The sequence below is a fragment of the Oryctolagus cuniculus genome, chromosome 16 (assembly GCF_051225735.1).
Source record: "Oryctolagus cuniculus isolate XC-2025 breed Fujian yellow rabbit chromosome 16, ASM5122573v1, whole genome shotgun sequence".
Lineage (NCBI taxonomy): Eukaryota > Metazoa > Chordata > Mammalia > Lagomorpha > Leporidae > Oryctolagus > Oryctolagus cuniculus.
In genome coordinates this window covers 79,603,417-79,612,320 of record NC_142882.1, presented here as the reverse complement: position 1 = coordinate 79,612,320, position 8,904 = coordinate 79,603,417, and the positions used below count along the sequence as shown (strand labels likewise).

The 8,904-nt window shown below is 41.1% G+C and overlaps 1 protein-coding gene and 1 long non-coding RNA gene across 7 annotated transcripts in view; one reads left to right on the top strand and one right to left on the bottom strand.

The window, feature by feature from the left end:
* The window catches only part of LOC138845904 (uncharacterized), a 28,867-nt gene extending 25,748 nt beyond the window's left edge, over window positions 1–3,119 (top strand). Inside the window, exons 2-3 of the long non-coding RNA XR_011383221.2 lie at window positions 518–637; window positions 2,564–3,119. This is a non-coding gene — a long non-coding RNA (uncharacterized LOC138845904). The remainder of the gene's footprint in view (window positions 1–517; window positions 638–2,563) is intronic.
* CDK6 (cyclin dependent kinase 6) overlaps window positions 1–8,904 on the bottom strand; it is a 237,500-nt gene that overhangs the window by 98,939 nt on the left and 129,657 nt on the right. The gene's annotated exons all lie outside the window — the stretch shown is intronic.

Sequence of the window (8,904 nt, the reverse complement as noted above, 5' to 3'; positions counted from 1 at the left end):
AACAGCAGCTCATTTTATCACGAACAGGGATAGAGTCCTGGTTGGTGAAGCCTAAAGCTTATGTACTTTAAAACTTTTATAAATTTATTTTATGTATTTTGAAGACAAAATTACAGAGAGAGAGAGAGAGAGAAAGAGAGAAAGAGACAGAGAGAGAGATATCTTCCACCTGCTAGTTCACTCCCCAAATGGTTACAATGGCCAGGGGTGGGTGAGGCAGAAGCCAGGAGTCTGGAACTCCATCTGGGTCTCCCATGTGGGTAGCAGGCGCCCAGAGTCTTCTGCACATTAGCATGCAGTTGGACTGGAGGTGGAACAGGTGAGACTTTAATTGGTACTCACATGGGATGCCAGCCTCTTAGACACTTCTTAAAAACTGACATAAAACACAAAAATCACAAAATGTAGAGGTGAAAATCACAGTGATTTGACTAATGAACTGTTTGCCTGACCCTTTCTTCCCCCCCTCCCCGCATACACTTTCATCTGACAACAAGTTTTAAAATATTTTCTACAGAAAGAAGAGGAAGATAACATGGCTGCCCAAATTTACTTTGATTGATAGCTCTGGTACGAAAAATACCACTTTGCATGTACTCACTGATTGTAGTACTGCTACAGGTTTTAGCCTAATAAGGTAAGAATTTTGAGAAAGCCTATTTTGGATGATTCTTTCCTTATGAAAGGAAAAATGCATGGTTTTTATAATTAAATTTGCTGCACCATCTAGTATATTCTTACCATGAAAGAACTTCCATTCAGACTGGGCTTTGATGGGAACAGAAACCCTTGCCTTGTAGTCTGTACATCGTTAAAGAATTCTCCCAGACTCAGCTTCAAGCTCTGTGTTTCTAGCCCTGTTTCTTTTCTGTCACCCACCAAGCTCTGGTTGTTAAATGACCTCTAACCCTAAAGTAAGCCAGTTCAGCACCATGGAAGTGAATTCCCAGAAGCCACTCCCATGACGGGGTAGTCCGTGTAAGTATGTTGGGGGGTTTCTCGCTGTGTGCACTTGTGGCATGTGGAGCTATGCAGCTCGGCATCCATCCCAGGGGGCTGTCCTGGGCACAGCAGAAGGCCTAACAGCACCCTGGCCTCCATCTGCAGATACCAGTAGCAGCCATCCCACCTTCTCGGTGACAAGTAGGTGACAAACATCCTTTGGGGACAACACCATTGCTAATGGAAACAAAATATGGCTGCACAACTAACACTAAACGCAAACTAACTCAATGTCCCCTAGGCCAGACCTCATGGGTGATGGTGTTGGGGTGGGAGAGCTGCTCAGCTGCATTTACAATAGCTTATTTCTGCACTTAAAAAAGGGTCCTACTGAGCCAGCACCATGACATAGTGGGTTAAAGACTCAGCCTGCAGTGCCAGCATCCTATATGGGCACTGGTTCGAGTCCCAGCTGCCCCACTTCTGATCTGGCTCCCTGCTAATGCACCTGGGAAAGCAGTGGATGATGGTGCAAGTCCTTGGGACCCTGTACCCATGTTGGAGACCTGGAAGAAGTTCCTGGCTTTGGATTGACTCAGCTCACCATTGTGATCATTTGGGGAATGAACTAATCAGCAGATGGAAGACCTTCCCCCCAACCCCTTCCCTCTCTGTAACTTTTTCAAATTAAAAAAAAAAAAAGTAAGAATAAAGGGTCTTGGGGCTGACATTGTGGTGCAACAGCATAAGCGTTGCCTATGCTGCCAGCATATTCTATGAACGTAGTTTGAGTCCTGCTTGTTCCATTTCCAATCCAGCTCCCTGCTAATGGCATGGCAAAGCAGCGAAAGATGGCCTAAGTACTTGGGTTCCTGCCACTCACATGAGAGACTTGGATGGAGTTCTAGCCTCTGGGCTTCAGCTTAGTTCAGGCCTGCCTATTGTGGTCATCTGGAGTGTGAACCAGTGGACGAAGGATCTTCCTCTCTGTCTCTCCGACTCTGTAACTCTGCTTTGCAAATAAATCAATCTTTTTTTTTTTTTTTTTTTAAAGGACATATGAACATATTGGCCCAGGGTTTCTCCCATGGTCTTGCTGTGTGAGGGCGGCTGTGAGGGGCTCTGTAGCTTAACTCACAGGAAAGACTCAGTAAATCCACTTACGATCATGAACAATCCCAACTGAGTTTCATTCTGTCATAAGCAATGACAAGTTTAAAAAAATCTACTTTTTATACTGCATAATAATTAATGATACTTCTTGTTTCACTCACATACCACAAATTCACACAACTGCAAGTATGAAAATACGTTTCAAATGACTTCATTAGTAACACAACTGAAGCATGAAACAAGTATTTCCAATTCTCCGGATAAATACATCATCACATTTTTCTGAGTGTGCCATAAACAGAATGTATGTGTATGTGAGTATGCATGCAAGCAGTGAATATTTTAGCGGCTCATTAATGTGGTAAGATGAATGAAGCCTTAGATAGGACTAAGTTTGCCCAGATAACTTCACAGCATTTTGAGCTGTCTTCCCAACCTCAACCCAGACCAATCTCTTTCCCACTGGCTCTGCCTTGGCCACAGTGACCTCCCTGCTTTCTATGGACAGGCCAAACTCCCTCCTGCCAGGGGCCTCCAAATTCACCATCCCCTCTGACTGGAATGCCCTTCCTGCATCTCAGCAACGTCTGAACTTCACCTGCTTCGCGAGAGACCTTCCCGACCACCGAGATTCAGTCTGCCACTCTGTGCTCCCCCTGGGCCCTGCACAACTCACCATCCTGTGAAACGACACAGCACAGCACTTTGTTTACCTCCTCATCATCCACCTTCCCCACAAGGATGAGAGACTTCTCCTGCCTCATCCACTTCTTGCCTGGCCAGCAGAAACCATTCAGCAAACTTTAAGAAATGATGTGAAATAAAAGTCTGAGTCTAAATGGGAGCACGAGGAGGCAGAATTAAGACTTCACTGATGTCACGGCGATCTGGATGTTCAGAGCCCTCCTCTCTTGTTCTTTTGTGCTCCCTCTAATCTTACTCTTTTGCCTTGTTACCTCTTTGCCCCTACAGAGAGCCACTACTCTAAATTTTGTTTTCCATTCCCATGCTTTATAAAAATTAATCTAAATATACTTAAATAAAATGCAGTATTGCTTTTCAAATATTTCTTATACTTGATCATATTACACTGTACCATTAATGTCAAATTTTTCCCTAAAGCACAGCATTAGTTTATGTTCTCACCAGCAGATGATCAGAGTTTTAGGTGTTTCTTGAAAAAGCAGAGTTGGGTTTTAGATAAATGTTTTAAGAGTTCAATCTAACATTCTTTATCTTTTAATTGATGAGTTTTGTCCATTTACATTTATTGTGATTAACAATCTATTTGGACATATGGTTGGCTCTCTATATCTGTTGGTCTGGGTTTCACATGCATGGATTTAACCAATCAAGGATTGAAAATATTAATAAAACTGCATCTGCATTTAACATATACAGACTTTTTTCTTATTATTTCCTAAACAGTACAGTATAATAATTATTTGCAGAGCAACACTGTACTAGGTGTTCTAAGTAATTTAAAGTATACTGGAGAATATGAGTATGTTATATGCAAATATTATGTGATTTTTATATAAGGGATTTTTAAATAAGGGACATGTGCATTCTTTGAGTTTGGCATCCTTAGGGTTAGTGGTAGGAGTTCTTGAACCAATCTCCTGAGGAGGGGCAACTGTGTCTACCAATGAGATACACTCTATTCTTCTTAGACATTCTTTTTGGGATTATTTTCCTTCTTTCTGAAGTATACACTTTAGTGAAAAGTTTTGTTGGTGGTAAACTCTCTTGGTTTCGGTTTATACGAAAATTCCTTTACCTCATGAATATATTCTGTATTTAGGATTCCACATATACATATAACTGTAATAGTAATTTTATTACTATTTTTTGGACTAGTAGTGGTTATTTCTACTATAATATCTATTACAGTTTTTTTTTAAGATTTATTTTTTTAAAAGGCAGAGCAGTAAAGAGAGGGAGATACAGAGAGGGAGATCTTCCATCTGCTAGTTTACTCCCCAAATGCTTGTAATAGCTAGGGCTGAGCCAGGTTGAAGCCAGAAGCCGGAAACCAGGAACTCCATCCTGGTCTCCCATACGGATTGCAGGAGCACAAGTACTTGGTTATCATCCACTGCCTTTCCAGGGACATTAGCAGAAAGCTGGATCAGAAGTGGAACAGCTGGGACTTGAAGTAGCACTCTGAGATATGGGATGCTGGCATCGAAAGTGGCAGCTCAAACCACAGACCCCTTAAATGAGAATTTAATCCTATTTCTTTGGGTGCCAAGAGAGGAAGAATTTAAAAAACAGCTATTCACTTGGTAACCAACTATCTTCCAGATTTTGGTCCATGCTAATAGTACTAGGCATGCTTTGCAAACACAAATGATCAGTTTTATCTAAAGTTTTCAGCATATGAGAAAAAAAAGAGATCTCATGAAACCTAAGTGGTGAGTGGAAGGCTGCATACAACTGGATGGCTGAAGAAGAGCTGTCAGAGTGCAGAAAAGCTGGAGCCCAGTCAGGCCACGTTGCAGAAGCTCCTGAACCGCCTTTCAACACAATGCTGTGTGTGAGGCCAAGCCACACCTACACCTTGAACCCACCTACGAAAAGTAAGTATGTTTTCTTCAGAGACAGTATTGTGGTGTGGTGTTAAACTGGATCCTGAATTGGGCAATAAGTAGGTAAGAGCGATCCCAAGACAAATGTTCTTAAAGACTAAATTAGAGAGTGAGCAATTGAATGAAATGCTTTAAACATATTTTCAGAATGGCAGGTTGAGTATGTCACTGAGTGACTGTTCAGACACCAATTTCTCTTGTGAATGGGGGACATTCCTGCATGGCTTTATAAAACAAAACAAGACAGTGCAGGTTATTACAAGGGCTAGGCTGAAAGCCTCAGGAATTTCTTTTAACTAATTTGTTTGAAAGGTTAATAGCTGGAAGGGTTCTTATATGACACATCTTCGTTAGACTATGGGAAAGAAGTGTATGTTATTTGTGACAGTAATTCCTAATCCATGGTACAATGAGTCACTTATTTACTAGGGAAGAATCTAACCTATTTGGGAAATGAAACTTTCTGAATATTAACCACCACCTCTTTCCCAGGAAAAAGTGGTAACTGGAATAAAAAATGGTTTAGTATAGAAATAGGATTAAAATTCTCATTTGGACTATAGTTAAGAAATTTCCTGTCCTAATTTATGAACTATTAATGCTTCATTCATTCACCTTCTCCTCTACAGAGATTTAATATACAAAATGTATATCCTGAGAAACCTTTTTCTCAGCTTTCTAGAGTTTGTCCCATAGGTGGTAAAGAAAAGCACATTCATGAAGGTTTGTGCTGCAGTGTGCAAACTCGTTTTGCACATTCAATTTACTGTATTCAAAGAACAGGTATGTACATAGCTTTGGAAAGTATATATATATATATATATATATATATATATATATATTTCTTTTTTTACAGGCAGAGTGGACAGTGAGAGAGAGAGACAGAGAGAAAGAGAAAGGTCTTCCTTTTGCCGTTGGTTCACCCTCCCATGGCTGCCGTGCTGCAGCCAGCACACGGCGCTGATCCGTAGCCAGGAGCCAGATGCTTCTCCTGGTCTCCCATAGGGTGCAGGGCCCATCCTCCACTGCACTCCCGGGCCATAGCAGAGAGCTGGCCTGAAAGAGGGGCAACCGGGACAGAATCCAGCGCCCCAACCAGGACTAGAACCTGGTGTGCTGGCGCCGCTGGCGGAGAATTAGCCTAGTGAGCCGCGGCGCCAGCCTATATCTCTTCTTTTATGTTAAAAACATTTATTGTTAAGGCAGAGTGACAGAGAATGTGCCTGAAAATGAAATCTTCCACCCACTGGTTTACTCCCCAAATGCCCACTAACAGCTGGGGCTGGGCCAGGCGGAAGCCAGGAGCTAGGAACTCCATCTGGGTACCAGGGACCCAAGTACTTGAGTCATCATCTGTTGTCTCCCATCACTTTAGCAGGAAGCCGGATTGGAAGAAGAGAGGGGATGCAAACCCAAGCACTCCAATATAGGATGCAGGTGTCCCAAGAGACAGCTTAACCAACTGCACCACAATGTCCTCCACATGCAAAGACTGTATTTAGTACCTTCAACACTGTTTAATACTGATAATGGAAAGATCAATATACTCATTTCAGGAATACTGAAACACTGTCCCTTTTGGGAAATTAATAATAATGAAGAAAGAGACAATGGCCTCCTTAAGATGGTAATAACCTAAACTCTAGTAAAAGTGGTCCCCAACTGGTTGGTAATAAGAAAATGGCTTCATTGGTTATACTCACTTCCTTATCTGTCTTCACATTCAGGTGCAATGATGAGTATTACTCCTATGTAATTCAATTACAGAATTTTATTGAGTACTTACTCTTCTCATGTATTAACTCACTTAATCCCCACAACAATCCCATAAGGTAGGTACTGTTATTTTCTCCATTTAACAGAGATGAAACCTGGGACACAGAAAAAGTAAAGAATTTATTTAAGACCGCACAGCACAAGTAGCAAGATAAGCGTCAAATAAATGGTCTGATTCCAGAAAGCTATGTCTTTGCCTAGAGTTGAAGATGGGCAGAGAAGAAAAGGAATATTCCAGAACACTTGAATCAATTTAAGAGTTCAAAAGCAATGTGGTGAGGAAGGAAAAGAGAAACAAGGTAAGGAATTCTGAAACAGGATCAATGGAGTCACTGTTGAAAGAAAAGAAAGGACTTATTCTCTTGGGAGGGTGCGAACTATTTATTCATGAGTACCTGATGAGATACAGAAAACACACACACTCATGAGATAAGCCAATGCAGTATTTAGAAGAATACCAGGTAAAATGATTTACATTCTGCGCTCTTCCCAAACCTGTCCAGCTTCACATCTGGCACCAGGGATGTGTGTTCTCCTGAGAATTACCACGTGTATGCTATCATGGGTAGTGGGGACAGGGAGGCATGTGTTCACAACAGTGACATTTCTAGGCACGTTCAGCTGTTTAAAATCCTCAAACTGAACCAACCCATTCTGGTATGGTATCCAATATCTTATTTCTAAACTTGTGCCTCAGCAGCAGTGAGGGAAGGAAGGTGAAGGTAATTAGCACCAAGGAGAGGAAAAATCTAACAAAGGGATTTATCTATTCGCACGTCTTTTTCAAACTTTACTCTGGTGTTCTGACTTTGAAAACCAAAACCAGGAACCACGGTTGGAGAATGGAGCTACACTGAGACCACACAAGTTGGTCTGTGACTGGCATATATTACTTCTATGATGGACATAAATATCTTACAAGTACATGCTCATTACCAATGACTGCTGGGTGAGTGCAATATATGTGATGCCCCATTTCTTCCCTCAAGATGCTTGTTGTCTAATGGAGAGAGTAAACTATGGTATTTTGTGGCTGTTTGCATGACATAACACTCATTGGGGCATCATCATGTAATAACCACATGTGAGGTATATAATTTTCCAACTTTAGCAAAAGCTGGATTATGGGGATGAGAAAGGAGGAAAAGACAGGCGGCTCATTAGAACAAAACCGGGTGATTGGCACTTGAGTATCAATAAGGTAAGGCATCTATCGTTTAAGTCCTGAAGAGAAGAAATATTTTTTAAGAATATGGTAAAAAAGTCATTTTATATGTTCATCTTAATTACAACAGGGAGAAACATGAAACCATTTCTTGCTTACACAACTGTTAGTGAAACGTCTTGTACAGTTCCCTCATCATATGACATGCTCCATTGTGAATACAAGTGCCAATCATATCAGAAGAAATTATTATACGCACTAAAACTATGTCAGTAGAAATGGTAAGGGAGTACTTCAAAATATTCCTAGAAATAGAATTAAAAGATAAGTCTTTTGGTGTACAAAATTTTGGAAACCACACATACAGGGAGTCTTCCAAAAGTTCACAAAAAATGCATTATGTCAAAACATTCACAATTGATTTCAAAAATGTTTCTGCACCAAAAGAAACATCTTTTAATTTCCTTTTTCAGAAATTTTCTAGCACACACTGAGAGTGCTAGCATGTCTGGAGCATGTATCTGCTTTAGCATCTACAAACACCACAGCCAGAGGACAGTTATGATCACAGATACTTATTTCATTTAGGGGAATATAATTTTTTATTTCTTGTTGCTTTTCCCTCCTTCAGGTCAGTTTCCTATTAGCTTGGCAGGAATGTTTTTTCTCACTTGTCTCTGGATATGCATTTAACTATCTTCAGTTTCTATCTTCTCTTGTTTCCTTATTTCAGCCTTTATACTGGCCTCCCTGCCAGCAATCAAACCACGTTATCACACCACACAAGAGGGATCTTCTAAGAGAAACAAATGGCTTCAATCACATTCTTTGGAGACACCTGCTTGTCAACCCACGGGACTCCTTGCTGTTTTGTGAACCTGTTTTGCCTTTTCTCGACTCGGTACCTGGAAGCCAGCTTTCTCCTTGGTTTGCCAGGCAAACCTCTCCATGTTCATGGATGCTGCTCAAAGATCAGATCCCTAGTGGAATCTTCCCTGCTGTCCCAGATCTCACACTGCTTCCTTTCTGTCTTCACCAGGGTTTACTGGCTAGATAAGAGCTACAGGAGCAACTTCAGATTTATCGATACACACATCTACTTGTACATATATTTTGTAGGTACACATAAAAGTAACTACTTTTAAAACATGCTGATAGTGTGGTATTTTCTTTTAAATATTTATTTATTTGAGAGGCAGAGTTACAGAGTGGCAGAGAGGCAGAGAGGCAGAGAGGCAGAGAGAGAGAGAGAGAGATCGATCTTCCATCTGCTGGTTCATTCCCCAAATGACTGCAAAGGCCAGAGCTGCACCAATC